The sequence below is a fragment of the Hoplias malabaricus genome, chromosome 5, assembly GCF_029633855.1.
Source record: "Hoplias malabaricus isolate fHopMal1 chromosome 5, fHopMal1.hap1, whole genome shotgun sequence".
NCBI lineage: Eukaryota > Metazoa > Chordata > Actinopteri > Characiformes > Erythrinidae > Hoplias > Hoplias malabaricus.
The window spans coordinates 17,149,415-17,164,304 of record NC_089804.1 but is presented as its reverse complement, the minus strand read 5'-3'; positions in this window follow the sequence as shown (position 1 = coordinate 17,164,304).

Below are 14,890 nucleotides of genomic sequence, written 5' to 3'. Positions count from 1 at the left end.
GCATTTCCTTTAATAGTCACAAAACACTACAGAAAATATATTGGCCTATATCAGTGGTTCTTAAATTTTTTAGACCAAGTACCATCCATTATCAAAGCAAAACCACCAAGTACTACCTATGATTTTTACTACAGAAACATGGGCACCCCTAGTTCTACATCTGTTCTAGGGCCATAAGGCTTGAATTCTTGCTTGAATTTTTGCATGTTTTCTTGCTTTTTATTTACTTGAAATTAAAATAATTACTAAAATGTATAAAGACAATACACATAACTAGGCCTAAACTGAATGTTTTAAACACATTTATACATTCATGAGAACATATAAAATTTATGGGCAATAAGCATTTTGAAAGAAATAAAAACTAGAAGAGGTCAGTTTAATATTGGTTATGTGCTTTAATATGCTACAGGTGAAAATAGCTTCGTCTTGGCTTTTTTTTTTTTTTCTTGTTTTTGCTTTGCCCTTTTTATAATAAAATCCAAATTGCTCATGTCTGTCTCTAGCAACTGAAACTGGGCTTTCTTTAGATGGATTTATCCAAAAACTGGGGGCTCATATTCTCTCATTGGAAAAAAAGCAGATGACACCCCCCACCCCCCACCCCTTCATTGATTGTACTGTGGCTGTGTGGACCCCTGCGAATTCCGCAACAATAGGAATTTTTACTGCATAATATTTGGTAGTAGGGGACGGCTAACTGCATTAACGAAGGTGCTACAAAAACATCTCAAGTTGCAAATGAGTTTGTGTGGTAATTCAAACAGTGTATAAAAACGTACTGACAAGTTATACTTCAGTTACTTACAGCAGTCATTTTTCCCCCTCAAACATAATGTTGCACTGTAAAAGATGCAGAGCTTCTGAACGTAAACAAACCGTGTTTTCTTACAAAGTAAATATTACGAGCTAAACTATGTCTCTCTATTTTGGAACACTCTTGCAGTGACAGTTACCATTTTTAGCTACTGACAATTCCTTAGCCTTTCTCATTCACTGTAAAAACATATGTACTTAAGAAATTTTTTTATTTTATATTCTTTGAGGGGAAAACCTTTTGAAATCTCATTAATTTTGACTTGGCTAGTTTAGGGCGCTGGCTATCTTTTTGCATTAGCCAATAAACATTGATAAATGACACAGCTAATTAGCATGATTCCATTGCTAGGTAGGTCTACTATGATTATTCATCTATTTGTATCAGAGCAATGTTTGTTCCCTCTGCTATTGCTTTAGAAGTAATGCAACAGTATATCATAACACATAAGAGCTGGGAACAGCTAGTTGAATTTCTTTAAAATGGTTATTTAAAATGTTAACAGATTTACTAGCTAACTAACTTGCTAGTGAAATATGAAGGGAAGGATCAGTGCTAAATTTCAGTGGGATCCGACTGGAACAAGTCGTATTTGGAGCACATGTTTTCTGGAATGTATTTATGTGGATCTAACACCTCTGCATTTTTAGAACAACACAGTCAATTTTAGAACAACACTCACGTTTTAGAACAACACTCACAAGTCTCACTTTTACATGTCCTCATTCATGCCTTGTGTGCTCCCCTCACCCTGTGGGATGGATCCTTTATCACCAATGTTACAAATTAAGCTTGGGGAAGAAGAAATTATTGGTATTTACCCCTGTTTTGCATGGATGAAAGGAATGTATGCTCCACCTTTGAATAGAACTCCACTTTGTGGCCAAAAGCAAACAAATCTTGATAGCAACTACAAGATTTTTGTGTAAAGTCTTCCCAGAAGCATATAACAGTAGTTACATTTGAAAAAAAAAAATAGGTGTAAAACTAAATAGGTGTAATCTGATTTTCTCAGAAGTTTCTCAGAAACTTCTTCTTCCACATTTTATTCACATCGGTTGCACAGACCAAACAACACTATAAAATGCAGGACCCCGCTAGGATACTGGTTTAAAAATAGACACAGTCTGGGGAAATTCACTTTTACAAATGCTAATCCAGATGGGACACATGTGGCCTGCCAGATACAGCAAATGTCAAGGACATATTAGCTTAAAAGTGAAAGTTTGGCCTGCCAATCCAGGGTTTGTTTTGACATGCTTTCCAAAAATCACAGACTTGGAATTTACCAGTATAATGCAGCGTTATCCAGTTAAGGGGCAATGTTGGCATGTAGTCTTCCTTAATTCAAAAAGCTGCTCATTCAGTGGGAAGCATATTAGTGATGTCAAGCAATGGACATCTTATTTTTGACTCACTATTGCATGAAAACACACAAAATGTTGGCCAAAGGAATCCAAATATTATTTGTTCTACAATAAACATCGATTAAGGTCTAAGTGAATTGAAAAAATTGAGTAATTATGCGTGAGGAATGCATAAAACAAATATTCTGGGAAGAGACGGGTGGTCACTTCAACAATAACATTTTTAAAAGGATGATTTGGTTAAAATGCCACAAAGATCAAACAGCACAGCAGCATTCACCGCCTGTTTAAACAGCCCTGTTCAGAAAGATGGGCTTCAGTACCGGTTCCTTTAAATGAGGGAGCCACTGCTCAGTTCTGTGTGCGAGCCCAAGAATGAGGGGCGAACATCAGAATCTCTGGATTTTTGCTATGATTCTCTGTTCTAATTTTTTTCATTATAATTTCCTCCATGTTTAATGAGCACTCTTATTTCTTTGCACCCATTCTGTTTGTTTTGCTTCATTTAACCTCCTCTTTGTGCTCTCAAATAAATCTGGGTCCAACACTGTGATTGGGCATACTTAATATAAGAAGGTGGGACTATACTAAAGTGTCTGCCCTCTACGTAAGGAGTTGCACAAAATCACTTGTTTTATCTCATGTTTTTAGACTTATGAAGGTCACAAAATTTGCTACCTATTATCTCCCAGTATGTGGCTTTGAACTCCAGATCACCTAATTAATCTGTTCATGCCCTGGACTATTGATTTTTTTCATAACATGCCAAATTTAACACTTTACAGGTACAGTATATTGCTATAATTGTTTTTATAATTCAACATTGTATACAGACAGTACTTCATTGGTCCTGCAGGAAAATTAAGGTAAGCATTGAAGAAACTCTCAACAAATACTGTAAAGTTAAAAAAATGGAAAGAGTCAGTCTGAAAATAAGCTTTTCTGTGGTGTATCAGTTAGTACAGGTCAGCACTGAGAGTGTGACTTGAGCCACAGACTGTGATTCATTAGAATATTACAGTAAGTGAACTGCTTGTGGGTATAGGAACACTTCCAAAGTATACACTCAGCAACTCCTTTAGCACCTTGCTGCTGAGGAAAAATGGCTCCAGACCACTGGCTGCAGTGAATGGCTGATCATTACCCTGCTGAAAAATCCAGCTTAAGACCAGCTTTAGCTGGTAGGTGCTTTTAGATGTCTTGAACTGGTCTTTGATGGTCAAGGTGATGGAAAGCCGGTCATTTAGGCAAAACATGCTCTATACTGCTAAGCTAGCTGGTTAACCAACTCTTGACCAGCATAGGTTATGTTGCACTTGATTTTGGTGCTGGTCATGATGCTGGTCAGCCAGCATGGTCTTGCTGATCATGCTGGTCAACCAGCTTGCTCATGCTAGTCAACCAGTCTGATCATGGGGTCAACCAACAAGGTCCAGCTTGGTCATACTGGTTGTCTAGCTTGGTCCGGGTGATCATTTAGTCTCTTTTAGATCTTTTAGATCATTTAGATCTTTTAGTCCAGCTAAACTATCAAATCTAAATGAAAACATACCCTGAGCTGGTTAAGATTTAAGCTAGTCAAGCTTAAGCTAGTCATGCTGTTTTTTCTGCAGTGTCCATATTCATGAAATAAACAAGATGAACCAACAAATTAATATATTAAATTACATATTTATAATTTTTAATTTATATTAATATAACATTTATTTTGTCCCAAAAGTGTGTTCTTGACGTTAATAATAGTATTTTTCAGTGTTTTGTCATATTGCCAAGAATAAACTTTGTCTCAGAAATATCTTGATATTTTTGGGCTATATCGCCCACCCCTAAATCCAATTAATCTAAACAAAAAAGACTTATTGATCAGGGGGATATTCCACAAAGAATGATTTCCCAGTTAGCCAGCAGACCTAAGACCAAAGTCAAGCCTGTCCAATATGATCAGCTCTGTGGGTGAACTCTATTGGTCAGGACTATCATTTGCATAAACCTCACTCCAGGTTTGCTGCCAAAGGTCTGTTGCTTCTGTTGTTCCGTGTCATATTCGGTTATAACTGTTTGACCTGTCTTCAGTAGTTGTATTAAAAAAATGTTTTCAAACTTTGCAAAAACTGGAAGGTGGTCACTTATTACTAGTTCAGCAAGTATTTCAAATTTGTTTGTGAATATGCTGTCTTATAAGGTGCTAAGGGAACGGGGTAAACCGTTTTTGTAGTTAGCCTTATAATCACAGGAAATAGACTGCTGCCATAGTATTAGACTGTATTGCCATAGTATTAATGAAATCTTTTGTCTTTTTATGTCCATTTGGGTTTAACAAGTCAATATAGGAATCACCAAATACAATTTGTATCTTTATATCATTCAAAGACAAATGTATCAGCTTATCATTCACCATTGAATATATCAAATCAAATCAAATCAAATTTATTTATATAGCGCTTTTCACAACTGATGTTGTCACAAAGCGGCTTCACAGAATTCCAGTAAGACAAGATTTGACATGAAATGTAAAAACAAAATGTAAAACCCTCAAGTGAGCAAGCCAGGGGCGACAGTTGCAAGGAAAAACTCCCCCAGCTGAGGAAGAAAGCTTGGGAGGAACCAAGGCTCACAAGGGGTGACCCATCCTCCTCTGGTCAATCTACTGGTGATAATAGTTAGTAGTCCGTGAGAACTTCAGTGTAGGGGCAGCTTCAAGGCACTTGGTGGTTGCAGGAGCGTGGGCAGCTGATCTGAAGCGTGGAGGAGGATCTCGACAGTCATCCATCAGTGTCCAGACATATATATATACAGATATATACAGATATATCAATACAGGTTCCTGGTGTTATATAGCCTATACATAGCTGATATAATTTATTCATTCATTGTCTATAACCGCTTATCCAGTTCAGGGTTTCAGTGGGTCTGGAGCGAGTCTGGAGCCTACACAGAATCATTGGAAGGAATACATCATGAATTTTCCCATTATCAAGGCAAGCCTCAGAAACAACAAATGACATTAAATTTATTTATTCAAATAATCCTTATTTACATTGATTTTTCTATAGAACCTTCTAAGTGTATTTTTCACAGTGCACCTTACAGTTTTTTTTATTTACATTAATATTGAATTGTTCTGTACAATACTGTGCAATAATCCCAAAACGTTTTTGTAGAAACTGGTTTCTACGGCCCTCACACATTACAAGAAACATTTTGATTAATTGGCAAGTTTGACCAGACAAAATTAAACTTAGCTCATGTTCTAGACACTAGCTCATTCACCCTTACAGTAATATAAACAAGACTCATGCTTTGCCTGTGAGCACCAAAGAATGTGATTATCCTCGTATTTGCAACACTCCTGTCCCAAAGTCAATAAGAAGGAGGAATTGAAAACAGACCCATTGGTCTTGTCTTTTCTACACTGTTATCTCAGGGTTTTCACTTACATAGGTGTCATTATGTTCGGACAGCAGTGGAAAATGATTTGGCAGCCTGATTAAAAGCTGCCTTTCCTATGCTCAAGTATTCCCTGAAAACCTGAAAAAGGAAAAAGGCTTTTTTGGATTAAGCAGTGAAGTTAGTGAAGTTAAGCAGTGAAAATCTGGTGCAAAAGTGAGAGTTCATGGAAGTTCGAGCATGTATAATTATTGACTTGTGTTTGTGCAAAACATTTACCCCTCCCCCCAATAAAAATAAATAATAATAATAAAAAAAATATTTGTAGGTAATCTTTCTACAAGTGTGTAACTCTCATTGCATGGATTCACATATTGGTTTGCAAATGTGCAAGTTTTGTGCATTTTTATATTAGCGTTTTTGCAACACATTCACCACTGCAACTGTAACAAAACTATGAGTGTATAATATTTTTGTACTTGTGTGTGTGGAATTGGATCTGTGCACCTGCAATAAAGAATCTGTGAAGGCGTAAGTGTTAAGTTGGAAACATTTGTTGGTATTTGTGGGAAAGGAATAAACCCTACAGGTTTACAACTCCTGAAGTGTTTTTTTAGTGACTTTACTGATGCACATTTGTATATATTCTACATATTTCACTGTCACAGGTGCTCAGGTGTCTTGCCCCAAATATAACTCCATAACGATCTACCACTTAAACTATACCTACTCTGTGGTGGTCCTGTTTCATGGGGCAGGGTGATGCAGTAGACAGGCACACCGTGCCTCATAGCCATTTTGATATAAAGGCCATTTTAAAAAATATAACAAAAACTGTTTTTAAGATAAATCACCTGCTTCAGCTTTAACAGAATGAACTTCAACTTGCATAAAACATAAAACATTAATAATGTTCTCTGGATTTCCAAATATTGCCCAAGCTTGTCTGACCTGGCAACAATACTCATTTGTGGGACGAGAGTGGATTGTGCTCTCTTGGAATATGATGGCTGTTCAAGAGTTTGACTCCAATATCAGGGAAAAACTTTAGACAGCTGACCACTCTGGAATGAAGGCAAGTCATTCTTAATCACTTTTAATGTTCTGTTGAACCATCTTATCACACATGACAGCCTGAACCGTCAAATTCATTATACCCAGTTAAACATGAAGCACAGTTAAACTTCTTTCAATGTGATTTCTGGTTCCCTTCCTTTGCACCAGTGCTTTTTATACATATAATTCCAGCTGCAGACCAGATGGGTCCAGGTATGTGCTCTTTCAGTCTTACAGAATAAGGGCTATAGTCAAAAGGCTGCTTTTGGCAAGAGGGAACAGTACCTAGATTCCCCACATTCTATCTGGATGTGTGAAAACCCTGCTGAAGTGTCACAGGAAAGCCCTGCATGTAAGATAAGAATGGCATCCCAGGCAAGGGTCAGCCAGTGACGCAGAAGAGGAAGCCTACCTGCTCTCCACAGGATGGCACCCACGCATACACCCACCTGCACTGACAGCTTTATGGATGAGGTATGGCAGCTGTATGAAAACATGCATTCGCATGGTGAAACCATTTCTGCTGAAGCTGTGAAAATGTCTAATGATAGTCCAATGCAAAATTTTGAACATGCAATGTAAAAATTTGGACATGATCTGGCTAAATCATCTATTGTTGCCTTGTGGCCAGTAATTCTGTGTAGGCTCCGGACCAAATTGGACCTTAGAAGCACTTACAGAAAATAAAAGCTTGATTAATTCCTTTTTAAGTGTAAATGGTTTCACACATTAACTATGTACTGTGCTCCTTTTCTTTTTCCACTTACTTATTAAATCTGTTCAGACATTATCAGTATGTAACATTTTTCTCATGACAGCATTGTATACACTATGAAAAGGTCCCAAATCCAAACAGAAAATATCAGGAGTCCTTGTGCGTCTTACAGAAGATGAGGACTGAAGCATTAATATTTGTGGGTGAATGCAATGTTAATACATTCCAGAGAAAAATGGATGGTGTAACTTAGCAAAAAAAGAAATAAATAAAAAATAACTGAAATAGAACACTGTAAACTAAACAGTCATCCAAGACGCTAGAAGTTCCGCCAGACAAATACCAAAGTCCTTTTCATTTCTAAAGCCTCATAAAACAGGGGTGTGTCATCATGACATTTTCTTCCAATAAACACATACAGATGCAGTCGCTTCGTCATGTGGTTATTGTAACTCCATGGGTATGTGGAAACTGGTGTAGAAAACAATGTTTTAATTTACTTTTAGAGAGAGTAAGGTGGCTAGAAAACTTATTTTTCATATTTTGTGCAAAAATCCTTAGCAGGTAGTGTCGCAGTCACACAGCTCCAGGGGCCTGGAGGTTGTGGGTTCAATTCCCACTCCGAGTGACTGTCTGTGAGGAGTTGGTGTGTTCTCCCTGTGTCCGCGTGGGTTTCCTCCGGGTACTCCGGTTTCCTCCCACAGTCCAAAAACACACGTTGGTAGGAGGATTGGCGACTCAAAAGTGTCCGTAGGTGTGAGTGTGTGTGTGAATGTAGGTGTGAGTGTGTGTGTGTTGCCCTGTGAAGGACTGGCGCCCCCTCCAGGGTGTATTCCCACCTCGCACCCAATGATTCCAGTTGGCTCTGGACCCACCGCGACCCTGAACTGGATAAGCGGATACAGATAATGAATGATATTATCCCCTAGTCTTCATAGAGTGATGGCTGCATGTGAGAAGGCAGCTCTCCATAACGTCTAGATTTAAGAGCCTCTCTTTTAATTACAATAATTTAGTCTGTGTCTACATCCATTCCACAGGGTCCTTAAGCAGTGCAATTGTATTTGACATATATTAACCTTGATACTGGCTAATGGAATTCACAAATTGATATATTTAATCATTCATTGCCTGTAACCACATATATTGTTAAAGGTCACAATAAATCTACCAATGTGTGTTCTTTGACTGTGGGAGAAATCCCATGCAGACATGGGGTGAACACAACAAACTCCACAATGATAGTCACCGCAGGATTCTGGAGCTATGTGACAGTGACATCGCCCCGCCTGCGTTACGCTTTGACAGGTGTAATACTCGACCCAAACTCCCCACCTGTCACTGTGCCCCACAGGTGCTAAGGGAAGTTTAATTGGTAAAATTGGTTAATTTGAAATGCATTGAAATATCATTACGTTGACAGCAATGTGGAATTGTCTGCATAGCCTACTTCACAGGGAACTGTTGGGGTGATTGGAATGCATCTTCTGTTATCCTAGCCTGTTGTTCCTTTAAATGATTTTAAAGCACAACTCAACCTGAGAGCCCACAGAGCAAATTCTCCAGTGTTATATCAACACTATTAGTGTTAACTTAACACTGAGAGTGCTAAATTATTACACTAACAGTGTTAACTTAACACTGGTGAATTTGCTGTGCAGGAGTGAGGAGCAGATTATTCCATTTTCGCTAAGTTTTTTTTTTTTCATTCTCTCTCTCTCTTTTTAAGATCTATGTTATTAATGCATTTAATGTGTCATCTACTAAGCCTTCAGCTAGATTTGTTGATAGCAAACTTGTTAGGATATCCTCTATACAAATAACTAATTAGTTTATTTAAAAAACAAACAAAAAAAGACATAAAAAAAACACTTCCTGAAATTACTTCTGCGACAATTTGGGATAACCCTTGTGGGCTAATGCTGGAGATAATCAGATATTTTCCTTATAAGCTACATTTTACTGTAGAACCATTCTACAGTAACACCGTTTTGTTGAATCACAGATCTGAGTGTTTGACAAAAAGTCTATAACTTGAATGTTTCACGTAACACAAACAATATTATTATAATGCAGACAATCTTACTAATCCAACAGCACATTTTAAAATACTGCAAAACATATCAGAGTCACAATACGCAGCATAAAAATCACTAGTATGTTATCCACATTGTCTTGTCCAAAATTCACACTAGCCTGATAATGTTGGCTTTGTGTCACTCAGTTCAGTGTGGAATTTCGGGAATCATGTGAAGAGAAGTTCAGGCAAGGCTTACTACAGGTTTTTAAAACTGCCATGTGTCTAAATAGGGCACAAAACCACGGCCCATTTTTGAGTTTGAGATTTTTGTGTCTTAATATAATGTAGAACAAATAAACAAGGAACAAGGACAGGTTTCACAGTTTTTGCCACTTCCTAACTTGTGGTTGGCTAAGTAAATATTTTTAACGAAGACAGTGCACTATCTGTAAATGGAGTAGTACTGAAAGGAGCTTAGTTTTCTGCCCTGAGCCTATCAAAGGCTGGGCTGAAATGCTGACAGAAGAGAATGGGGATACGTTTGAGTGAAATAGCATGATGACACCTGGCTAGAAAGTCAACACAGCTCTGTAGTCTGACCCATGACTGGACCCACCGCCTGGGCTCCCTGCAAATTCTCACATCCTATGAGAGTGTATTTTTAACTGACGTCAACAAACACTGGCAGACCTGGCCTGAGTTATGTCTGATGACAGACCGGATGATGGCATGTGCTTGAATATCAAGGATCCGGAGGAGGCAAGAACAACAAGCAAAAAGGGCCAGTACCGTCAGACCCTGGTGGCAGCGCAGGAAAGCCACACACTAAGCGGAAAAAGACATAAATAAAAACGTGCACTTGAAAAAAAAAGTGTTTTCACATCTGCTTTAAAGATTTATACATGCTCTAAATCTATGTATGGAAAGAGCAGTGTAGCCTGGAACCACACACTGATGTTTGACACATTAAGGGGATGTTTTTGTGGGTTGAGCATGGGAAGAAATGGTTTTATGCTCAAAGGTTTACAGCCAAGATAACACATCATTTTCTCATTCCTAGGGACTTTACTGTGTAACAAAACTCTTGTGAGAGCCTTGACCATATAGAGTATGCAAAGCAGTGTCACCATGATAAAGGTCATGACCTGTTGTGGTTGACCTCTGTCTGAACACACCCAACAACTTTCAGTACCTATGACCTGCAAGTAGCCCTTGAATCTGATCCATAAGTAAATCAATTAGCTTATCACGTCCTTAACTTCTTGTATAGAGTGATCTTTTAACTTACATTCTCACAAGTAGTTATGTTAAAGAACATTCACGTCATCGATTGTGTGCTCAATGATGCAGCAATAGTGGCATCTAGTGGCGCGGTGTTTGTCATACACTACGGTATACACTGGTTTCCTTTCACGATTATATAAGAAGAGGGAAATGATTCTGTGAGTTGGCAGTTTCTGGTGTATACTGGGTAAAGTGTTCGCACAGAAATGGTGGCATCATTTGAGCCACTGAGGCAGGCAGCCTGAATACCGGTCAGTTACTGTAAAATGTGTCTGTGCAAAGAAAGACATGTATCCACCTTTTCCCGGGTTTCTGGCTGGTAACTTTTAGTTTGAATACGTTGTATTTTTCAAAGTTCACTATCCAAACTTCAACTTTAGGTTCCAAATAATGGGTTTTAATTTACAATTACAAGTATTACTACTTAAGGTAAAAGAGTGACATTTAATAATGAAAGGGAAGCCACTTTCCCAAAGCCCAGCTTGAGCAGAAATGCTCAAACTAATATTTCAGTATTTCTTCTGAGATTAATAGAGAATTTGTTTGTCTTTCCTGCAGTCGAGTCAATATTTTTGGGAAGGTTTTGCACTAGATGTTAAAACATTGATATGAAGATTAAAATTAGAGTTAGTTTTGCACTACAAAACACACTCCACCCTTAAAGTAATACATGGAGCTTCAGAGAATACAGTTCTACTTGTGCTTTATGCCCCTCTGCACTGGGCTTGTTGACTTCAAGTTCATGGTGACCTCAGCTGTTCTAAAATGTCCCATTTTAACATTTTCTATGGAGACAATATAAGCTGGTGTCCACTGGTGTCAACAGTAGGTAAATCTGAAAGCAGTTGAGGTCATCAATAAGAAGAGTGTGACTTATAGTCATAAGTTATTATATTTATTGTATTTTATTTTGTATCATTGGTTTTTAAGAGCACAGTTTTAATGACATTACTTTAAAACATCTGAATGGTTAATTAACAATGAACTCACACACACATTATATATATATATATATATATATATATATATATATATATAATACACACACAGCTGAAGTTTGTTGTGACACAACATGCTTATCTATTTAGCACACAAATCTTAAAGTGCTGCTTTAGGCTGTGGCAAAAGATGATAAGGATTAAACTGCAGAATCTGGAGACCATCTGGTTTCACTCCCATGTTGAGCAATAACTCATGTAGCTGCAGATTCCTACAAAACAGTATCCTATGGTAGATCTGCTGAACCTAAAACTGCTTAAAGGCTTAAAACTAAAAGTGCTTACCTTCTTCTGCTTTCCATTCCCCTTCCTACTTTACCAGGCATGGCAACCAACAACAACAACTGCAGTGGTTTACTGTATTTGGTTTATTAAAAATATATTATTAATTAAATATAAAAAATTTTAACTTTGTTTTAAAATATGTGCACATGTATTTTATGTACAGGATGTGTTAATACTTTTTTAGAAAATCAACAAAATGTCATACATTCTTGCACAAACAATCTTGTCATCATTTTACCTTTTAGAAAACCATAAATGGGATGATTATCATACAATATTTTCTTTCTCAAAAATAAAATAAATTTAAAACGCTAAATTTTCTTTGGGAAGAAGCAATGTTTCAAATCTTTCACATAACTTAGGAAGATATAATGAAAATACTATAACATTCATTCATTCATTATCTGTAACCACTTATCCAGTTCAGGGTCACGGTGTGTCCAGAGCCTACCTGGAATCATTGGGCACAAGGCGGGAATACAACCTGGAGGGGGCGCCAGTCCTTCACAGGGCAACACACACACTTTTTGAGTTGCCAATCCACCTACCAATGTGTGTTTTTGGACTGTGGGAGGAAACCAGAGCACCCAGAGGAAACCCACGCGGACATGGGGAGAACACACCAACTCAGACAGTCACCTGGAGTGGGAATTGAACCCACAACCTCCAGGCCCCTGGAGCTGTGTGACTGTGACACAACCTGCTGCGCCACCGTGCCGCCCATACTATAACATTTATAACAATAATTGTCCATTTTATGCTACTACACTGTATTCTTTTCTGAACCTGAACCAATAGCATGTTTCATAATTGGTGTGTATGTGCATATTATTACTGTCCAAAGAAAATCATGTCTCCATTTGGTCAGTTGGATTTACTACATCATTTGTACATAGCAGCTGTCCTCCACATTGAGTGACAATTTAATAATGAATAGATTAATAGAAATGCTCCAAAATTACTTGGGATGAAAAACTTTCACAGTTAAATTTATGAAGAAGGTTTTCTTCTGCTGTAAAATTACTATATTATGGAGATATATGTTTTTCTTTGTACAGTGTCAATATATGGTGTAAATTACCAGACCATCATATATTTGCCATATTGCCTTGTGTGAAGGTTATTTGTTTGTTTATAAATAAGTGTTCCAAATACATGTTCTCCCCAATTTGGTCATTACCAATTCCACCTATTAAATAAGAGTCTCCATTTCACACCATGCTACTAAGCTGGGAGGGTGAGACAAGCACATGCTTCCTCTAATGTGAAAAAAGCCACTGCCTGTTTTCAGGCTAATACCACACCACTGGACAACTTCACATGCTTGAAGGTGTATATTAACTCTTATGCCAACTAGCACAGGCTAGTAATTTGCTGATTGATGGGGAAGAGATGGAGGGCAATTCTATCCATAGTGTGAGAGAGAGAGAGAGAGAGAGAGAGAGAGAGAGAGAGAGAGAGAGAGAGAGAGACCACTGCATCCCTCTCTGCACTGCCAAGAATACTTTATTTTTAATGGTGGTTCCAGCAATGCTGCTTTAAAAAGGAATAAATTACTAATACAAGATAAGACAAACCAGCCAGCATTTAACCTTGCTGACCTCTTTACTTGACCTTTCCACTTGTTTACTTCTCTTCGCTTATCCACTTGCATTCCCCTGAAAGGCAATAAATGAATGAATGAAGTCCATTAGGCTCACTAGGCTTAGTAATTTGTTGCATAATGAACAACTTGCAAAGATATGACCCATAACTAGATTGAGGTATACAGCTTCCATATGATAATGCCTGTAAGCAAACCTGCGGGGTTATAAAAATATGGGAATTAAATCATTACTGGTCCATGGGGACTTGTTGATTAACAGGTCATGCCTAGGCTAAAACAGGGGTGCAATACAGGACACAAGAAAAATGTCAGTGTGGTAATTGTAAACTGCTTACATTTATTACCACGTCTTTTCTGGGTAGAAGTTCTACAAGAGGAGGGAAAAATTTTGTTTGGTGTATTTGTGTATTTGAAATACTCACAGACAGAGATAGCATAACATAATATACAGTGCAGAGAGAGGCACAAAACCCCATATAGGATTATATAAACCCTCCAGCTAAATAATATTACAATTCTAAAAAAATTAATGACACAAAAATACATATTGTCGCTTTCCAATTAAAAACATGTATTTCCCACAATAATACATTTAATAATACATTTATTATGAAACACACTGTGTGAAGAATAAGGAAAATGAAATGATGCACTAATATATATATATATATAATAAATAATCTTTATAATCTTTTAGAATAGTTTTTGATGCACAACTTTTGGAAATCCTATTCCATTAGTAGCCCCAAAACTTATTGAAATTGACTTCTAATGAGAAACTGATTTAGAAGTAAGGATGAAGATCTGAAGATCTAGTCACTATGCAAATTTAATTCATTTTCTAACCAGTACTAATTAACTGTCAAATATAAAGTATGTGATTTTAAAAAGATATTTTGGTAATGGCATCAGTACACGTTCCTTCTGTGCCTATGAAAAATGGTTTGAAAAACATCACTCTGGACCAGACACCCTGTGATGTTGAGATTCTCCTGCTTGGTCACCAGGGTTCACCAAGACTAATTTACTAATGCATTAGCTGCAATTTGGGATGCCCAATCTATTGTAGGCTTATGATGTAACAAACCCTGACTGTCTGAATTTGCCTATTTGCTAGTATGGACCACACTCGTGTTGGCTGGAACAGGGAGATGAAATTTGGGCTGGAATTCAGGGCAGTTTTGAGCGTATGTGTAACTGAGCCCCTGTTAGAATGGAGAAAAGGGAAGAGGGTGGAGATGAGGCAAAGGTGAGAGTCTGTCACAGAGAAGACGTGAGGTTGGAGGGCAATGGCGTAGATTTGCTCCTGAAATTGGTGGGGACCTATCTAGTGGGACCTATTAACCCCCACCCCC